Below are 21,337 nucleotides of genomic sequence, written 5' to 3' on the forward strand. Positions count from 1 at the left end.
TTGCCATTTTGTGTATTTGTTGAGCTTTCAGTAAATGATACTATAGCGACTTAACTGTTCTGCCCAAATGCATGATGGGAAGTGGTGCAACCATGACTGTGTGTGGTGGCTGCAAATGCTATATCTTCTCTGCGTTGGGTACATTACAGGGTGTTAAGAAAAAAGATCAACTCCTATCATTCTTGCCCACGTCGCTTCCCACAATATTTATAGTTCCTATGGGAGAAATGACAAAGCTTTTGCCAATTAAAAACACGGCCCCAATGAATGCTTGTATCTACTCCACTCACTTGACACTGCCTTTTATCTCTGTATATAAGTAAAACGGCGCTATTGTAGGATGTTTGCGGCAATGCGTTAATGAGTCGTACCGCGAATGCGTTAATTGCGATAAATATTTTCATGTGAATAATTTCAAAAAATTAATTACCGCCCGTTAACGCGATAAATTTGACAGCCCTACTTTTAACAAAACCAAATAAATGCATTCATTTGGGATGAAATGCATAACTGATGCTACAACAATAACGATATACTGGCAAGCGGGGTGGCCAATGGGGTGGCCAACTTATTTATAGGGGTGGCCATGGCCACCCCTGGCCACCCCCTGGTGGCGCCACTGCTAGCATCATTTGAACGCAAATATACTGTCCTCCCCACGTGAGCTAACTTCCCAAACCATAACATCTGTATGTCTTTGGTTCGAAATTACCAAACGAAATTTACACCTTCGTCTTCAATATTACGGATGTACACTACAACGCATATCCGCGATGTTACGCTGCTCATTTAACATGGTATTCACAAACGATTAGCATGCGTAAACTAACGCTAACTGTTGTTGCGCAGATGGGATCAGAAAGCAAACTCATGGTTTCATGATGAACAATGAGTGGCAAATTAAGAGCGCCGTACTTCAAACTCGTCCTGTTTATGAAAGTCGATTGTAATATGCTGGTGTTGTGCAGTAATGAGCAGAAGTGACTTCTGTGGCCAGAAAACACTCAAGCGGCCCAGTGTGCACACTAGATATCTTCAAATAGCAATCTAGATGTCCTTTGTTAGATCCCATGCCAACTCTTGCGCGCACACACTAGATATCATCAAATAGAAACCTAGATGTACTACATTAGATCCCATGCCATTAGCTGCGTGAGCCCAAAGCGACGCGTAGTCCATAGACTACATTGATTAAATAGAAACCGCCATGACTGAATGGAAGTTAAGCAGGCCAAATCAACCCATACAAGTGAATATAGATAATGCTGCAAATACTGTTAATTCAGTACATGTTACAGATGGACTCAGACCACAAATAGGATGTTTTGCCTATATGGTAAATATAGCTGCTAAGAGAGCTGCAGCAATAGACAGTGTGACCCACTTTACAAACAGTAAAAATTGTTCTCAGCACTTGTATACAACATTTTTCTTCAGATCAGTAAGAAGTAAGCACAGAAATATTATGCACTAAAATGCTTGTTTATATGATGGCACTGTTATTTTTGCTTGTTAGGAAAATAATAATAATAACAGTTGTATTTCCTGTTTCAGAGCATTAAACGTATTGAATTGTATCGAAAACCGTACCGAACCGTGACTTAACTGTATTGTCGCATCCCTTATACGCACACACACACACACACAAATATATATATATATAATATATATATATATATATATGTGTGTGTGTGTTTTTTTTTTTTTTTTTTTGCAAACAGAGTGGTATCGGAATGGTATCGGTATCGGCCGATACTGCACAGCCAGGTATCTGTATCGGGCCCAAAAATGGTATCAGTGCAACACTACTTATAACCAGGGGTGAAAGTGGACGGGAACGGTCAGGAACGCATTTCCGGTATGAGATTCAGGGCCGGAACGCAGTTCCGGTATACGTTGCTTTGATTCCGAAAATATGACGGCAACTGTCAAAACGCTATGTAAAAAAATAAATAAATAAAATACAAAGCTGCCACTCATGCATTTCATCTCCTAGAAGAAAACAATCTACCGACATCAGATTTACATACAGTTAACAACAACAACAATAAGTATTAACAACAAGCAAAATAAAGTAGGGCTGCAGCTATCGATTATTTTAGTAGTCGGTTAATCGATGAACTAGTTAGTTCGAATAATCAAGTAATCGGATCAGGACCATGAAAAGTTAAAATACCTGAGTTGAGGCTCAAACGGTATAAAAAAATAAAAATCTATGTACAACAAAAGAATAGTTGGCTAATTTACATAGCAAAAGTATCCTAGCTTAAATGCTAAAAATGCTAACTTTTTTGCCCCACAAAAAACTGCTTAATATGCCTATAAACTAAATTATGAATGCATAAAAAACATTAGCTCAAACAAAAACTTAGTTTACGTTGGTCTTAACAGGGAGCAGTTGCATTCAGCCATGTGACACGAGGCAGACCAGAGGGCAATGTATCCACTAGAGCTGGGAATCTTTGGGCACCTAAATATTCGATTACGATTACGATTCAGAGGCTCCGATTCGATTATAAAACGATTATTGATGCACCCCCCCCTCCTTTTTTTTTTTTTTTTTTTTTTTTTTTTTTAAATTAAATGTTTTGTACATTAGTTCCAAAATTGTTCAAAAATCCTCTCAGGCTAAACCAAACTACTATTTCAGTATCAAGTTAACATATAGCAGTAAACAAATATACAAAAATAACAGTAAATAAAAAACTCCAGTCGCCATTCTGTAACAGCAGCTTTAAACTACATTCAAATAATTTAATGTAGTGAATCAACTGTTAAAGTTGTTAAAATTGCTCCCGTTATTCCATAATTTCCCTTTTGTCTACTTTCGACATGTGAAAGTTTTAAAACAATTTTAAAGATAGATTCAAGTCAATATTTTACCGATTTAGGAGTATTTTAGATAAAAAGTTAATTAGGTTTGCTTGGAAGGTTCGCTACAACAGCCTTGCAGGGAAGTGTACTGCTTTAAGATGTGCTTTTTGTAGATGTGCTGCTCTTGCTACCGAATCAATGGTGCATCTAGTCCTATATAAAGGATATCTACCATTACATCATGTGGATGACGTACTTTGTAGCAGCTTTTCGGCAGCAGTCAGGTATGTTGTTGTGTTTTTTATCTCATTGCGTGAGTTGAGCTAGAGCCGTGAGTTGAGCATTGGCATTACCCGAGGGGCCGGGTAATTAGAAGCATGATGTTTAGCTACTCTCGCTGCGTTCTTCCTCGTTGCGCTCCGAAGACCGCGCGGCGCGCTGAGTGTGTTGTACTTCCGCTTTACTTGGCATATTTCAATAATCGGAATTTGGATGTTTTTTGAATCGTTCTCGAATCTTCCACGGCCGAATCGCGAAAAATCTAAGAATCGGAAATTTTGCACACCTCTAGTATCCACCCTAATCAATAAAAATAAATGCAAACACTTTCAAAATAAACCATTACAACGCCACTTTGTTTAAACGAATACTCGAAGCAATAAAATGTAATTCGAATATTTTTTCTAATAGAATACTCAAGTTAATCGATTAATCGTTGCAGCACTACAAAGTGCTTATGTAGCGTAATGAAAAAATGAAAAAAATGAATGAATCAATGAAAAATGGAATGAATCAATGAAAAAAAGGGCAATGCAACAGAAAATGGATCAAATCTTTAAGAGCAAGGAAAGAGTTAAGGTGCCTTATTTATCATATTTAGTTTTATTTGCTCTGATGGGGAGGTCCAGAACATCTTAGCTGTCAATGTACACTTTGGACTAATATTTGTTCATTTATGTTAGGCTACGTATTCATTTCCTTATGATTTAAAAAAGTCAATGTTTGCGCGATCTTCAAAATATATTCCATTTCACTCTGCATAATATAAGTCATTTGTACTTATTTTTCTGAACATGTTACTTATATCTTTAAAAAAAAAAAAAAAAACACACACACAAAATAATTTTTTACATTAACTTCAATGTTAATATACATCCTATGTTCTTAAGTACTTAAAATTGAGATTTCGAATTTAGTATGTGAGGAAATGAGGGAAAATAAAAATTAGAAGATGGAGGTTGAGGTTATAGCTGTTTTTGTTAACTTTTATTTTGCAAATCATTGAAAAAATACAATTTTGAATGAAAATCACTTTTTGTGTGTGTTATAGAAATGACTGACCTATACAGTTTTCTTTGCATTTCAGTACTTTTGATCCCTCCGCCCCCAAAAATAACTAAATAAAATTTCTAGCTCCATGGTGACCATCACGTCGGGCAGTTGCGGCAAGAAATTCTAACCACTTTCAGCCCTGCTTATAACCAAATAAAGAGTTACCTATTAACCCAAATAAATACAACAAATAAGTCGCACTGGAATATAAGACGCAGGATTCAAATTGAGGGAAAAAAGTAGCGGCTTATTGTCCGGAAATTACAGTGTGAGTAATTTCTAAAATGACATTTTTTAAAATGAATTTTTACAAATTTTTTTTTTTTAACATCTAAAAATGTGCAGCATACTCAAAGTAGTCATTGTTACATTCTTTGAGAGCATATTTAACAGGGCACATTTTAATATTAACACTGTAATATCAAGTTTGGGTGATATGTTTCAGACTAATAATGAAGTGAAGTTAATTATACTTGTACTGGAGGGTATTATTTTGGAAACTTGTCAGTAGTGTATTTGCAAAAAATGCACTCAAACCCAATTAGCACATTTTACATAGGGTGTAAAGTACACTCATAGCAATTCTTGCAATTGTAATGTAAGGTTTAATTAGTTTAGCATGTGAAGTTGTTAATTGCTACTAATTTGCATTCTATGCAATGTTTGCAATTTGTTTTTTGAAATACATAAAGTATAGTTTTTCACCTGGAGGTAGTCCCACAAGTGTTTCTTTCATATTCTAGTAATACAGAATCAGGAAATCAGAAACGGGAGTCCTTTTGTAAAAATGACTGCTTCAATGCAGCTTGGCATGGAGGCAATCAGCCTGTGGCACTGCTTGGAGGCCCAGGATGCTTCGATAGTGGCCTTAAGCTCATATACAGTGTTGCGTCTGGTGTTTCTCAACTTCCTTTTCACAATATCCCACAGATTCTCTATGGGGTTCAGGTCAGGAGAGTTGGCAGGCTAATTTAGCACAGTAATGCCATGCTCAGTAAACCATTTACCAGTGGTTTTGACACTGTGAGCAAGTGGCAGGTCGTGCTGAAAAATGAAATCTTCACCTCCATAAAGCTTTTCAGCAGATGGAAGCATGAAGTGCTCCAAAATCTCCTGATAGCTAGCTGCATTGACCCTGCCCTTGATAAAACACAGTAGACCAACACCAGAAGCTGACATGGAACTCCAGACCGATCAGGCATTTTGGCATTTCCTTCTCCCCAATTTTCTTCCAAACTCTGGCACCTTGATTTCCGAATGACATGCAAAATGTGCTTTCAACTGAAAAAGTACTTTGGACCACTGAGCAACAGTCCAGTGCTGCTTCTCTGTAGCCCAGGTCAGGCGCTTCTGCCGCTGTTTCAGGTTCAAAAGTGGCTTGACCTGGGGAATGCGGCCCCTGTAGCCCATTTCCAGCACATACCTGTGCACGGTGGCTCTGGATGTTTCTCCTCCAGACTCAGTCCACTGTTTCTGCAGGTCCCCCAAGGTCTGGAATCGGCCCTTCTCCACAATCTTTCTCAGGGTGCGGTCACCTCTTCTGGTTGTGCAGCGGGTTTATTTTAACCGACACCACAATTGTAAATAGTTGTGAAATGCATAACATGGGCGAGTGCGATGTAAAGTGTGCCAGAAAAGAGCTTCACTCTTGTGCTTACTCTGTTCGCAAGAACACTCTGTTCTTGTGAGCGTTACAATAGCAAAGTATAGATAGTATGCAAATGAAAATTAAAACTATAATAAAAGTACATACAAGGGCAAGGCCCTTAGTTCCTGGCCGTTTTACTGGATTTTGACTGATTTTGCAAGGCCCACAGAAAATTCTGTTCTATTGCTATATAACCATGGAACCCACCAAAAGAAAGGTTAGACTCTCTTCTTCCAGCAGGAAAAAAAAGTTCCTATCTTTTTTTTCCATTCTTAGGAAATCAGCATTAGAAAATAGCTTAGTTTGAGCAATTTTCCGATTTCTGATGAAAAAACAGAGAAATTGAGCTTTTTGTGAAAGCCTACATTTCAAACATAACTTTGACTTTAACACAGCTATTTTTCGCTTATGTGACATCCCAAACATCTGAATAATGTTTTCGTTCTACAAAATAACAAACATCAAGACAAAAAGAGCTTTTGATCGCAAAGTAACAATTTATTTACACATAACTAAACTATTGAACTATTTGCGCACAAAACTCTCTCGGCTCTCGGCTGCTCCCGGTTGAATGAGGTGGCTCAGAGTAATCTGATGAGTCCGGATCAGTATCGGTCTCACTTTCTTTAATTATCTTTATCGTTGGTTTAACCTCGGGCTAAGGAGTAACGCAACGTGAGCTCCGCAGAACACGTGTGAAACCTGACGCTGTTGCGGACGTCACCGTCTGTCTCATCAAGATAATTTTTTTTTATTCCTACTTTGACGATAGTTTCGTTTTCTTTTCAAAACACTCCTACAGTGTCGTTTGCCATTTTTTTCCCGATCGTTCTCCACATTTTTCTCAAATTCTTACGCGTCTTCGCAAGATCTCTCCAACTTCCGTTTCCTGACTATTTTTCTTCACTTCCTTTCTTGGCCCGAGATGAGTTCTTACCAAATGCGCTACTGACCTCCAGTGGCCAGTTTTATTGCTTTAAAATGGGTTTTGAGCTATGTGCATTGTATCTTAGATAGATCGGAACCTATAGATGCCTCTTGTCAAAAAAGAACAAAAACGCAAAAGACGAATAAATACGTTTTTGGGACACTGAAGCAATTAAAAATAGAACGTATTTATACGTTTTTTGGGAGCAAATGAGTTAAGCACGTATTAGTACATATTAGAGAACCGATCGATCGGGTCCGATCACGTCATTTTCAAAGTATCGGAATCGGCAAAAAAATATCGGACATGCCCTTTTAAAAAAAATTTTTTTTTTTTTTAATTAAATCGTTTTCTAATTGTATTTAACGTTACAGACATAATATGTTACACTCATCCAGAGTCTTTAGTTTAGGCTTAAAGTAGGGTTATCAAATTTATCCCGTACAACGGCGGTAATTAATTCTTTTTAAAAATGTATCACGTTAAAATATTTAACGCAATTAACGCATGCGCTGCACGACCCACTCACGTATTGTTGCGTTCAATCTGTAATGGCGCCGTTTTACCTATATATAGAGCTAGAAGGCAGCGTAAAATGAGTAGAGTGAATTTTGGCTGCCTTTGGAGCCTTTTTTTAATTGGCTAAAGCCTTACAATTCCTCTCCCTACGATTAGAAATATCGTGGGAAGCAATGTGGGGAGGAAATGTAGTAATTGATCTTTTTCTTAACACCCTATGTTATTTCCCAACGCAGAGAAGATATATCAAATGGTACCACTACGCACAGTCATGGTTGCACTTCCCATCATGCATTTGGGCAGAACAGTTAAATGGCTACAGTATCATTTACTGAAAGCTCAACAAATACACTAGATGGCAATATTTAGTCACAATATACAAAGTCACATTCATCCTTTAAGAATTACAAGTCTTTTTATCCGTGGATCCCTCTCACAGAAAGAATGTTAATAATGTAAATGCCATCTTGAGGATTTACTGTCACAATAAACAAATACAGTACTTACGTACTGTATGTTGAATGTATATATTTGTCCGAGTTTTATTCATTTTTTTCTTAATGCATTGTCAAAATGTATATGATCGGGAAAAATTATTGGGAATGATTGGAATTGATCGGGAGCAAAAAAAAAAGCAATCGGATCGGGAAATATCGGGATCGGCAGATACTCAAACTAAAACGATCGGGATCGGATCGGGAGCAAAAAAACATGATTGGAACAACCCTAGTACATATAATATTCAAGAAAAATACAAAGTGTACTTGAAGCTGTTCCACTTTAGCACATAAAAGTACATTAGGTACACTTCAAGTTATGTTTTTTCACAATTAAAATTAAAATATATTTAGTACAAATACAAAAATATGCTAAATTTTGGTATATTTAACACTTATTTTTCACCAGGGTATTGGAGTATTATTTTCCATTGACTTCTGTCCGTGTAATTCCGCTCTTCGTTCAGGTATAAAATCACATTTTTCGAAATCCGGTACACCTCTGACTCACAAGAAATGTGATTTTTATTTCTCAAGAGATTGCTGTGTTAACCTTCAGTGACACTGTGCCATCACAACAAAGCACCGCTGAACAGGGTTGTTTAATGTCATAGGCGAGGACTAGGAAAAATATACTTTAAAGACTTGGACATGGGCATGCACAAACCTGCTTGGCAACAGTAGAGATCCTGCATTCAAAATGTAAACACAGAGACTGTCAGAATTCTCTCGAAACCAGCTAAAAATGATTCACTCACATCACACTTTGCCCACAAATGTCCTTTTTCCCCCCCGCGTACATATGTTGGTCACTGAACTATGCAAGACGGTCCCTTCATGGCAAGCCGATTCGGACGTCAATCAAGCGGTGCTTGGCATGCCTCCCAGAGAGTGACAGGCGATGCAGATGCACATTTCCCAAAGACATCCAAGTCAGAGAGGCGCGGTACACTGCTGGCAAAAAAACAATGCGGATAGGAAGGGAAGCATAGCTGGATGCTGAATTTATTTATGAAACAAGACAGGGACAACAAGCAGAATGAGCGGTGGATCGCCTTAACATGGTGAGGGAATAAAAACATGGAGTAAGCGGCATATCCTGTCTAGTAAATAATCACCTGTCTGCTTGCTTCAGTGAATCCCCAGAGGTTAAACACGCTGGTCGACTTATTTGATTGAGATTGAGACAAATACATATCCATCCCAGGTCAATCCGTCTGTACTATAACATATTACAGTGGGGCAAATAAATATTTAATCAACCACCAATTGTGCAAGTTCTCCTACTTGAAAAGATTAGAGAGGCCTATAATTGTCAACATGGGTAAACCTCAACCATGAGAGACAGAATGTGGAAAAAAAACTGAAAATCACATTGTTTGATTTTTAAAGAACTTCTTTCCAAATTAGAGTGGAAAATAAGTATTTGGTCACCTACAAACAAGCAACATTTCTGACTGTCAAAGAGGTCTAACTTCTTCTAACGAGGTCTAACGAGGCTCCACTCGCTACCTGTATTAACGGCACCTGTTTTAACTCATTATCGGTATAAAAGACACCTGTCCACAACCTGTCAGTCAGTCACACTCCAAACTCCACTATGGCCAAGACCAAAGAGCTGTCGAAGTACACCAGAGACAAAATTATAGACCTGCACCAGGCTGGGAAGACTGAATCTGCAATAGGTTGGTTTAAAGAAATCAACTGTGGGAGCAATTATTAGAAAATGGAAGACATACAAGACCACTGATAATCTCCCTCGATCTGGGGCTCCATGCAAGATCTCACCCCGTGGCGTCAAAATGATAACAAGAACGGTGAGCAAAAATCCCAGAACCACACAGGGGGGCCTAGTGAATGACCTACAGAGAGCTGGGACCACAGTAACAAAGGCTACTATCAGTAACACAATGCGCTGCCAGGGACTCAAATCCTGCCCTGACAGACGTGTCCCCCTGCTGAAGAAAGTACACGTCCAGGCCCCTCTGCAGCTCGCTAGAGAGCATTTGGATGTTCCAGATGAGGACTGGGAGAATGTGTTATGGTCAGATGAAACCAAAATAGAACTTTTTGGTAGAAATACAGGTTCTCCTGTTTGGAAGAGAAAGAATACTGAATTGCATCCGAAGAACACCATACCCACTGTGAAGCATGGGAGTGGAAACATCATGCTTTTGGGCTGTTTTTCTGCCAAGGGACCAGGACGACTGATCTGTGTAAAGGAAAGAATGAATGGGGCCATGTATCGAGAGATTTTGAGTGAAAATCTCCTTCCATTAGCAAGGGCATTGAAGATGAGACGTGGCTGGGTCTTTCAGCATGACAATGATCCCAAACACACAGCCAGGGCAACAAAGGAGTGGCTTCGTAAGAAGCATTTCAAGGTCCTGGAGTGGCCTAGCCAATCTCCAGATTTCAATCCCATAGAAAATCTGTGGAGGGAGTTGAAAATCCGTGTTGCCCAATGACAGCCCCAAAACATCACTGCTCTAGAGGAGATCTGTATGGAGGAATGGGCCAAAATACCAGCAACAGTGTGTGAAAAGCTTGTGAAGAGTTACAGAAAACGTTTGGCCTCCGTTATTGCCAACAAAGGGTACATAACAAAGTATTGAGATGAACTTTTAGTATTGACCAAATACTTATTTTTCTCCATGATTTGCAAATAATTTTTAAAAAAATCAAACTGTGATTTTCTGTTTTTTTTTTCCTCATTCTGTCTCTCATGGTTGAGATCAAGGCCAAAAACGCCTATGACCATACATGCTGTTTCTGTTGAATTATCAAATATAAAACTATTCAGTCTTATTTTTGTCGTTGAATGTTTATCCAAAGAAGTTGAATAAATATCATCTAGCTTCAAAATGCATGCAAAAGTATGTTTGGTTGTCAATAGGACATCAAAATTACAAATTTGAGACAAAATGTTTGATTATAATTGAATAATTGGTCGGTGAAGAAAGCAGATTGGACATGAAGGTTAGGATATCCTGAAAAAAGGGGACACATTTTCTTTGAAATATAAAGGCAACATCAACGGCATGCAAAATTGGACAGAATTAAAGGGTTAACACTCGTTCATCTCCAATGTCGTTGCTGTCTGTGTCCGAAATAAAACTTAAGGAATTCGACAAGACTCCCAAAAAACCATATCAAGACAAAGCAACACCCCTCCAGTGGCTTGGCAGTGAATTACAGACGAACTTGTTCCCTTGGCGCAGAACTTCAAATGCTCAATGACGACGTAGGGTCTACGCTATGGGTCCGCCGTCAACAGAACGCAAAGGCATAAATCAGCCTCAACTCTGTCGGCCGTTAGCCAGTCATCGTACCCGTGTTGCAATTTTGCCTGTATCTTATTCCTACATTAATTTCAAATCATCCATACTGCTCAGCCTTGAAAAAGGTCTCCCTCTCATCCAGGTCTGAGCTCCATGTTGCTGATTATTCCTAGCAGCTGGTCAAGGTTACCTCATGGCAACATCAGCTGTTGTGTGTGTCTGTGCATATGTGTTGGGGAGTGTTAACAGCTTCCATGAGGTGTAAAGCGTTGTCAGAGGTGAGCAGTCAGACCTCGTTGTCCTAGCTAGGAGGGAGTGCAGGAGGAATAAGGCAAAGACAGGCCAACGTCTGTCTGCAGGCATAAGGCCACGGGGCAGGTGAAAGGTACGAGCAAGTGAAGCGAGAGAGAAGGGTGAGGGGGGCTAACGGCTGACTCAGAAAGCCTCTTCTTCATCCCCCATCCTGTCTCTGAAATGCCTCTGGCAAATAACAAGTGTACAAATAATGTACACGAAAAGGATCATGACGACACTAACGCATCCTCTCAAAATGAATTAAGGAGTGAGTCACTTCCTCAGCTGTGGCGACGTGCCATTGAATCCAACCAGGAATATTTTTGGCATAAAGGTTTATTTCTGGAAAAATGAAATGTCTCTTAGAAAAAAATCTATTTAGTTTTCCCCACTCTGTCTCTTTGTCTGTCTCTCAAAGTTCACTAGCTGTTCTACTAGCATTTTGATGAGGGGAATGTCAAGGTCACTGAAGGTGACCATTTAAGATGCATAGTATGCAATCTATCTTAAAATGCGGATAACATACACATTTTTATTATAAATCGGAGCGTGTGAGTTTGAATTGCCCATACAAATTTCACAAAATTTGAGTTTAACATATCTACAGTGAAGAAAATAAGTATTCGAACACCCTGCTATTTTGCAAGTTCTCCCACTTAGAAATCATGTAGGAGTCTGAAATTTTCATCGTAGGTGCATGTCCACTGTGAGACAGATAATCTAAAAGGAAAACCCCAGAAATCACAGTGTATGATTTTTTAAAAATGTATTTGTTTAGTCCAGCTGCAAAGAAGTATTTGAACACCTGTCTATCAGCTGGAATTCTGACCCTTTTAAAAGTCCACCTCCACTCCATGTGCTATCCTGAATCAGATGCACTTCTTTGAGGTCAAAGGCAGCATAAAGACAACTGTCCACCCCATACAATCAGTAAGACCCAAACTTGTTACATGGTCAAGACCAAAAAGCTGTCCAAAGACACCAGACACAAAATTGTTCATCTCCACAAGGCTGGAAATGTTAGGTTTTGTGTTGGTTTTCTCCTAGTGTCAAAAATCCCTGCTGCAGTGTGTGCAAATCTTGTCAAGGACTACAGGAAACGTTTGGTATCTGTAATAGCAAACAAAGGTTTCTGTACCAAATATTAAGTTCGATTTTTGTGATGTATCAAATACTTATTTCATGCAATTTAATGCAAATGTATTATTTAAAAATCACACAATGTGATTTTCTGTTTTTTTTTGTATTAGACTCCGTCCCTGACAGTTGAAGAGAACTTATGATACAAATTACAGACCTCTACATGCTTTGCAAGTGGGAAAACCAGCAAAATTGGCAGTGTATCAAATACTTGTTCTCCCCACTGTATATATACATATATATATATATATACATATAAATATATAAAATTCCCAAGTCGGACTGTAAGTTTCACTTCTGTTTCACAGTAAGCATCCACTTTTGAGGAACACCAAATAAGGAGAAGCTGTTAGAGCTGACTCATTCTGAACTAACCAATTATCGCGCACCACATACCCACTGTTATGACATGTTTCTGAGCATGTGACTTAAACTAAATAAAAAGATTCGACAGGTGGGAAGACTCTTGCGACGCTGGGCCTCGCATCTGCCGAACCCCGTGTGCACGTTAAACCTGAAGCTGACTCGAGTGATTCCTGACTGCAAGTGATTTACCGTAATTTCCCGAATATAACACGCACTTTTTTCCCCCCAAAATCAACTTGTAAACTCATGGTGCGCATTATAAACGGGTACATGGATGGAGACAGAAATATATATGTATTACATATATATATATAAACCGATTTTTTTTCATTGACACGGCCACGTTGTGTTGAAGAAACGTATGCGGCGACCCGTTGCCGACCATTACGGTACGTGACGTCACCGTTTTGTTTCGGTAATACTTCACTCTAATCGGCCGAATGATTTCGTCTGTGTTAAATTCTGCTTTTTTCATTCTTCATAAAGCACAGAATTTAGTTTCTTAAACTCATTTGAGTCGACGTTTATTGCAGCTCCGCAATTCGGACTATAACAAATGTAAGGACACACACTTCCTTTGTCCGTCAACTATATCGGTCCCTCGGGAAACTCAAACCCAAATAACAATAGTTCCTTTTGTTACTGTCGAGTTGACAGCTATGAGCTCTCACGGATTTCCGACTTACGTTCTCACTTTCATTTTACCGTATCAATCCATGGAAGAAACATTTATTCATCATGAGGAAACAAGCAAGTTATACAGCAGCCTTTAAAAGAAAAGTCACATCTGTTTTGTTTTCTCCTAGATTCTGGTAAGTTGGAGAAGTTGTCAAATCATATTATTACCGTAAATATTGTCAGTTTACGGTAATGTTTTGAACTACCAATGTGCTATGCTTGTGCTGTGTTTCACCAGTCAGTAAAATGACATCTCTGTATCTGTACACAAGCTCTGTTTTCTTCTAAAATTAGGGTGCGCGTTATAAACGGGTACAATAATTTTCCCTAGATTTTACAAGTAAATTTGGGGTGCGCATTATACACGGGTGCGCCTTATATTCGGGAAATTACGGTAATCCCCGATGAGGTGGGAGGCTCTTTTCCTCATGACTGTCATTTGAATAGAATACTATTGTGTGTTTTATTTCCTGACAGTAGCGTACGTGAAATGGACTGTATCGTATTATTGGCTAGACACCTGTTGCTTGTTGAGTTACGTTGCAAAACGTTACAGAAAACAAATTCGTTGGTCTAATTAACTATATAATATTTAAAATTTGATACTAATAACGTACGACTTGCAAAAATTGGCAGCTAAATATTGCTTCAGTAAATAAGCACTGGCGATTAGCTTAATTTTCATTCTTTATTTTTCTCCGCACCCATACAGTTCATGTACTTAACAACTATATACAATCATGGTGTAGTAACACACCAATAGGAGCATCGCGTTGCCGTACCGAATGCACCAATAGGAGTTTCGCGTTGACACATCAGTGCGGCGCTGACAGTTGTCCTAGTGACACGACAATAAGTTTCTGTTGAATTTTATTTTGTGCGCTGCATAGATTTTCTCGTGCGCTTAGTTTGTGCAAGCAGTGCGCAATTGCGCATGCGCGCAGCATAGAGGGAATATTGATCTCGTCATATCCCTCTTGGGACATTAAAGGTATTTTTACGCAAAGTGTGGCCCCTCATGTGCCCCTGATCACCCCCATGGGTCAAAAGTAATCCACCATGGCCACCATGTGTTTAATTGAAAAGACGAGGTTTACCAATGAAAATATCCCCTGCAGCACTCCTCCTACATTTCAATGAGCCACCTCTCATCTTTGGTGAGAAAGGAGAGTGATGGAATTTCAAATGGCAAGCGTAATTACGGCGTACTCGTCCTTCTGACAGAAAATCAGTAAGCTACTCCTCCAGGTGGGACAAGCTCAGCCTACTAGAGCTGATTAGAGGCCATCAGGGGACAAAATACACCTTTAATAACATTGACGCTCATTATTAGCATATCTTCTGTCGGCCATTCACACATTGGAAAATATGCTTACTGGGGGAGGCAAACGTGGTATGACATTTCTCGTCAAGTACTCTTATTATCGTAAAGTTTGAGATAAATATGTTTCCGGGACACATTAAATTCAATGATGTCTACGTTCTCCTCGTTTTTAGTCTGAACACCACCACAATGGATTTAAAGAGCATACGACAGGAGAAAAAAAGTCTTAAACAGCATTATTATGTGAATTAGAATCATATTTTGAGACGATTCGTCTATATACAACAATTTAGCAGAGCGCAGATGACGAGAAATTAGTCTTTTAATCTGCCAGTTAGCCACGCCTACCATTATAGACCCTACCCACGTGACGTCACAACTCCGCTCTCCTGAATGGTACCGCCCAATTGTCCGTCAAAACATAGTGTTAACCTGTTACGGCTACGTACATTCCTCCTATTTACGGCGTGTTTTTCTGCTCCTTAACATTAATAATCAAAATGGTGAAGGCGTGTGTGGCTGTTGGTTGCACTAACAGAGAAGATGGAAGGAGAGACTTGAAGTTTTACCGTATTCCGAGGGATCCAAAGAGGAGAGCGAAATGGACGGCTGCAATTCGACGTGAAAACTGGGCACCAAAAAATCACCACAGACTATGTAGTAGTCATTTTATATCCGGTAAGATGCATTTAAGATATACTTAAAGGGTTTTGGGCTGACAAATAACCACAATTAAGATCATTGCTAGGCTAATCGCCGACAACATACACGTATGTATGTAGTGAGAGTGCTATCGCTAAACCATATAAATATTAAAAGCCTTAACTCCATTGACAAACGACATGAAATACATTAGACTTGACAGTGGATGTTAGCAATAACAAAAGATTTTGAATTGAAAATTTCGTAACTCACCTTTCCAAGCACAAGATAGATTCCTGCCGAATTTTCGTGGACGAGGACCTGTTTCACCCAACCAGCAACGAAGTATTTATAAGCCTCCAAGCTCTTGAAGTTTTTCAAATTTTCGTGAGAATAGGCTGATTTTGTGTGGACAAGATAATTGTAAATATCAGCGTAGCAGATGTCAGGCAGACAGGGCGAAGACAGTGGGTCGAAAAACATCGATTTGGGCATCAAATATGGATCTGGCGACTGTATAGAACGAAGCTTTTCCACATAACGCCTTTTATGCAACACATCCAGTGAGTTTACGGCATCAGAAAGCACCGGGTCTTCCATGAAATGTATTTTAAATTCCTCGATCAATTGAAACCAATGCTAATACAGGGACAAAATGACGGGCAAGTGGGCGGAACCATACAGCGAGCACGTGGTTTTGTGACGTCAGTGGGTAGGGTCTATAGGGCTCAAGCGTCCCCAACAGGTGGATGACGTCAGCGGGAGACTGGGCTCATCGGTTTTACTATACAGCCCATTGAGGGGGAACTATTCACAACGAGGAAAACGCGACAAAGAGCTGCAAAATGTCATTGTTTCAGTCTCTCTACTCCAATATTTTGACAGGATATTCTTTTTATCCAAGTATTTTTCCACAATAGCTAAATAAATGGCTTGAGAAGGACCAATCAGCCCGTCGAGGGGGAAGTATTCACAACGAGGAAAACGCGACGAAGAGAGCTGCAAAATGTCATTGTTTCTGTCTCTTTACTTGAATATTTTTACAGGATATTCTTTTTATCCAAGTATTTTCCCCAACTGCTAAATAAATGGCATGGTCATGACAAATAACAGTCTTGTGCTAAATGGAATATGAAATAATGAAAATGCACTTATTCAGGACGACATGGCAAAATTACTCCATAATGGTCAAAACTGTCGACTTCACCTTTACTGTCGCACCTCCCGAACGATATTTTATGACACCTAAATCGGACATATGTCATTCCCCTTCCCCGTCTTCGGAGAATGTAAACAAACCAAGAGGCGTGACAGCTAGCTGACATGCTAACGCGAACCGAGTGATGTTTCAAAGTAGTGCTGTAATGATTTATCGATTAACTCGAGTATTCGATTAGAAACAAATATTTGAATTAAATTTTTTTGCCTCGAGTATTCGTTCATCTAAAGTGGCGAAATGGTGTATTTTGAAAGTGTTTGCATTTAGTTTTATTGATTAGGGTGGATACACTGCCCTCTGGTCTGCCTCTTTTCACGTGGCTGAATCCAACTGCTCCCTGTTAAGACGAACGCAAGTTTAGTTAAGTTTTTGTTTGAGCTAATGTTTTTGAATGCATTCATAATTTAGTTTGTAGGTATATTTAGCCATTTTTTTGTGGGAATATGTGTCTGAACCACTTGTTTAGAGCATTGTAAAAAAAATCTTTAGCATTTTGTAGCATTTAAGTTAGCTGACTTTTTCTATGTAAGTTAGCCAATTGTGCTTTTGTTTTACATAGATCCTCATTTTTTAAAAATAAATCTATACCGTTTGAGGCTCAGCTCAGGTATTTCAATTTTTCATGTTCCTTATCCGATTACTCGATTATTCGAATTAACTAGTCCATCGATTATTTGACCACTAAAATATTCGATAGCTGCAGCCCTATTTCAAAGTCTTCGAAGCGGAAAATCACACATAACTAGCCCTGATTATTTGACATGACGACTGGGTTGTCGATTGTCTTCACGGATCGGCAAACCGCCCGGCGGAGAGCAATTTACAGTTCATTCCCCGGAGGAGGGCGGCTGCAGTTGTTGTGCAGCTAACGTGCAGCTAATGTGCACGAGGAGAGCTTTTTACATGCCTATCAATGATCAAACGTAAGAAGTCCTTTATTTAAAGAAAGTTTGTTGTGTTTACTGTGTAATTGCTGTATTAATATTTGACATAATACAAAACAAGATGTTTACTCACTTCCTCGTAAGTCCAATAATCCCACAGTAGTAGGGCTTGGCCAATATCCACGGTGAATGGGAACCTTTTGTAACTCCAAAAAGCTGCACACGCCTCTCACTCATAAAGCAAGATTTTTCTGCAGCCGTTTGGCTAGCGTGATGCGAAAAATAAACGTATTATTCCACAAAATCAGCTGAATCCTTAGTCCTCATACACAACAGTACGGCTGTTTAGTGAAGAGGACGCCTTCACCCGTACACGTCACAGCGCCCTCCTCCTCAATGCAAGACGGAAGCCGGAAGTCACTCATTTTCATGGCGCGGGATTAAAAAAACTAAATAAATATAGCGATCGCTTCCACACACATCCAAGCGGTCCATATCATTCAGGAGCATAAAATACCGCGTGTATTATGAAATAAACATGCCTTTTCGTGTCACATGCACTTTATGGATTGAAAGCCCCCATTCACATCGGGGTATACTTTACCGAATTTGATAGATTATACGAGACTGAGCCACAACAAGTTGCAGTTGTCCTTTTGTTTCGAAAATGAACTAAAAAAAGCGCAGAACACAGTTTTAATCCCATTTCACTGTTGGCCAGGAAGACAGCGTCAGTAACCGGAAGTGATGTCATCAAAGGCAGACTTTTTCACACGTAACGCCCTCCTCCATTTAGTTTCATTGCTGTGGCGGCCAGTGTTTTAGTCGATTTTCTAAGAAATTCAGTCATTTTTAATCGTAAAAGTTAGACATGTCCCGATCCAATCATTTGATCAGAAATTCGGCCTTTTTCCAGAGGAACGGAATTGGGTGAAAAGGTGAAAAACCAATATGTTTTTAATATATAATAATGCTGTCATAGTGGATCTTAACTTTACATAGTTTCTTTATTATAAGAGTTGAGATTGAATTAGATGTTTTTCTTTCCAACGCTTTTTGCATTGACAAAACATTGCAAGTTCTCAAAAACAAGAGTGTGCTGCATATCTTTCGTAAATTTGTCCCCAAAAACAAATCAGAGCTCTATCCACACAAAGCCACTAATTGGCCACTCGTTTTTCGGGCCCACATCCCCGCAGAGGACACAGACGGCCTTGGATACTTAAGACAAACACACATGGTGCTGCTATTGTTTCTTTTGTGCACAAGGACAAACAGTGAGCTCTGTCTAAGTCATTGACAAAGCACAGAGGCAATCCTTAGACTCTGATCTGGCTGGCTGGGACAAGGCAGCACCCCACACATATCATTCAAGTGGGATGATTATCAGTTATTCACCCAGAAGTGTCGACTGTTGAGTTTTATAACAATAATAATTTCTAAAAACAGCATTATTTGGCGAGTTTTGTAGCTGTGGGGGGAATCTAAAGGACATGTTTTGGTTTGACGTATTAATCAGAAGGTGTCAACTGAAGGCGTGACATTTTATACTCCCATCGCACACACAAATATTTGAACGTATCGCTGAGATACAGTAAAACATCCTAAGCCGCTAAGGAATTATTTCTCGAGATTCGAAGATTCAAATTGTTGTTTTCAAATCCTATTGTTAGCATTTAGCTTCAACGTGAAAGGGGAGTCGTTGCTAAGAGCCATGAGCGGAAATGTCAGGCGCCACAGCAAGTGATGGGATTTGACAGATGGCATCAAAGCATCATTAGAGCTGCACCTGCTGCAGATGAAGTCTGCTCTTTCGCAAGGGCTTCAGCACCGAGGGAAGCCCGCTGAGGGACATGGAGGGATTAACTGACCCATAAACTGGGCCTGACTTCCAAATTTATTTAAAGATGACATTGGAGCCTGGACTCCCAATGAGTATGAGTTAATTGATGCCACTATTGTCATGGCAGCTCTCAATTCATCAAGCGAAGGTAATGGTAATCATACTTGCTAGGGTTGTTCCGATCATGTTTTTTTGCTCCCGATCCGATCCCGATCGTTTTAGTTTGAGTATCTGCCGATCCCGATATTTCCCGATCCAATTGCTTTTTTTTGCTCCCGATTCAATTCCAATCATTCCCGATAATTTTTCCCGATCATATACATTTTGGCAATGCATTAAGAAAAAAATGAATAAAACTCGGACGAATATATACATTCAACATATACTACATAAGTACTGTATTTGTTTATTATGACAATAAATCCTCAAAATTACATTATTAACATTCTTTCTGTGAGAGGGATCCACGGATAGAAAGACTTGTGACTTTGTATATTGTGACTAAATATTGCCATCTAGTGTATTTGTTGAGCTTTCAGTAAATGATGCTGTGGCCATGCCCAATGCATGATGGGAAGTGGAACCATGACTGTGCGTCGTGGTACCAATTGATATATCTTCTCTGCGTTGGGAAATAAGATAGGGTGTTAAGAGAAAGATCAACTACTACCTTTCTTCCCCACATTGCTTCCCACGATTATTCTAATCGTTGGGAGAAATATTGTAAGGCTTTAGCCATTTAAAAAAAGGCTCCAAAGACTGCCAAAATTCTCTCTACTCATTTTAAGCTGCCTTTTAGCTCTATAAACTGTACGGGTAAAATGGCGCCATTATAGATTGAACACGACAATGCGTGAGTGGGTTGTGCAGCGCATGCGTTAATTGCGTTAAATATTGTAACGTGATAAATGTAATAAATATTAATTCTCGCTGTTAACGTGATAAATTTGATAACCCTAGCTTAAGCTTAAACTAAAGACTCTGGAAGAGTGTAACACATTATGTCTGTAACGTTAAATACAATTAGGAAATGATTCAATTAAAAAATATATATATAAAAAAAAGGCATGTCCGATATTTTTTGCCGATTCCGATATTTTGAAAATGACGTGATAGGACCCAATCGATCGGGATGCCGATCGATCGGGACATCTTTAATACTTGCACTTTATTTTACCCGTATTTTTGGACTAAGTCGCACCTGAATATTATTCGCACCCAGTGCTTAATTTGTAAATCATAAGGTGCCGGAGCGCAAAGTACATATGACAGCGCAGGGATGACGACACGGGGACAGGTCCCGGAACATATGCAGAAAATGGTGCTGAAAACAAAACGCAAATACCCGCCCACTTGCCATGCTGCGAGACTTTTCTCTGTGCTTTTCTGACTCATTTTGAACCATCTTTCTTCGTTTTGAAAAAAGACAGTAAATGCAACTGTCTTTTTGGCATTTTGAAATACTGTTTGATCCTGGTTGCTTGCGCCCCAGATGCCGCAAATTTCAACAACAAAAAATTTTTTTCTTTCAGGGGCGTGATTTGTTGGTCCAGCTTTTATTTATTTATTTATTTATTGTCATCATCATCGGTATCATTGCAGTTACAAGCTTTGAGATATGATTAACCCGAAGAAACAAAACCGAAGAAAAAAGACAAGGGCTGACGAGAGAAGCATATGCTTATCAAGTCCCGTCCCCTTCAACCAACCAAGGACGCACAGTCAATACATGGTAGCATTATACATTGCAATACATGAACAGCTTTTTTTTTTTTTTTTTTTTTGTGTTCACATGAATTTTCTTCCCAAAAGTCATTGATTGGACGTAACACTTAGGTAAAGTTGTCAATCAATTGTGAGTTCATCGATTAGTGTGACTGTCAGATTTGTGAATCCAGTGCATCAACAAATCTCCGACTATCAAATGA

At 39.2% G+C, this 21,337-nt stretch overlaps 1 long non-coding RNA gene across 1 annotated transcript in view; it reads right to left on the reverse strand.

The window, feature by feature from the left end:
* Positions 1-8,484: 8,484 nt before the first annotated feature.
* Positions 8,485-21,337, reverse strand: part of LOC130908759 (uncharacterized) — a 142,055-nt gene continuing 129,202 nt past the window's right edge. Inside the window, exon 3 of the long non-coding RNA XR_009061645.1 lies at positions 8,485-8,692. This is a non-coding gene — a long non-coding RNA (uncharacterized LOC130908759). The remainder of the gene's footprint in view (positions 8,693-21,337) is intronic.

The sequence above is a fragment of the Corythoichthys intestinalis genome, chromosome 20 (assembly GCF_030265065.1).
Source record: "Corythoichthys intestinalis isolate RoL2023-P3 chromosome 20, ASM3026506v1, whole genome shotgun sequence".
In the NCBI taxonomy this organism is placed as follows: domain Eukaryota; kingdom Metazoa; phylum Chordata; class Actinopteri; order Syngnathiformes; family Syngnathidae; genus Corythoichthys; species Corythoichthys intestinalis.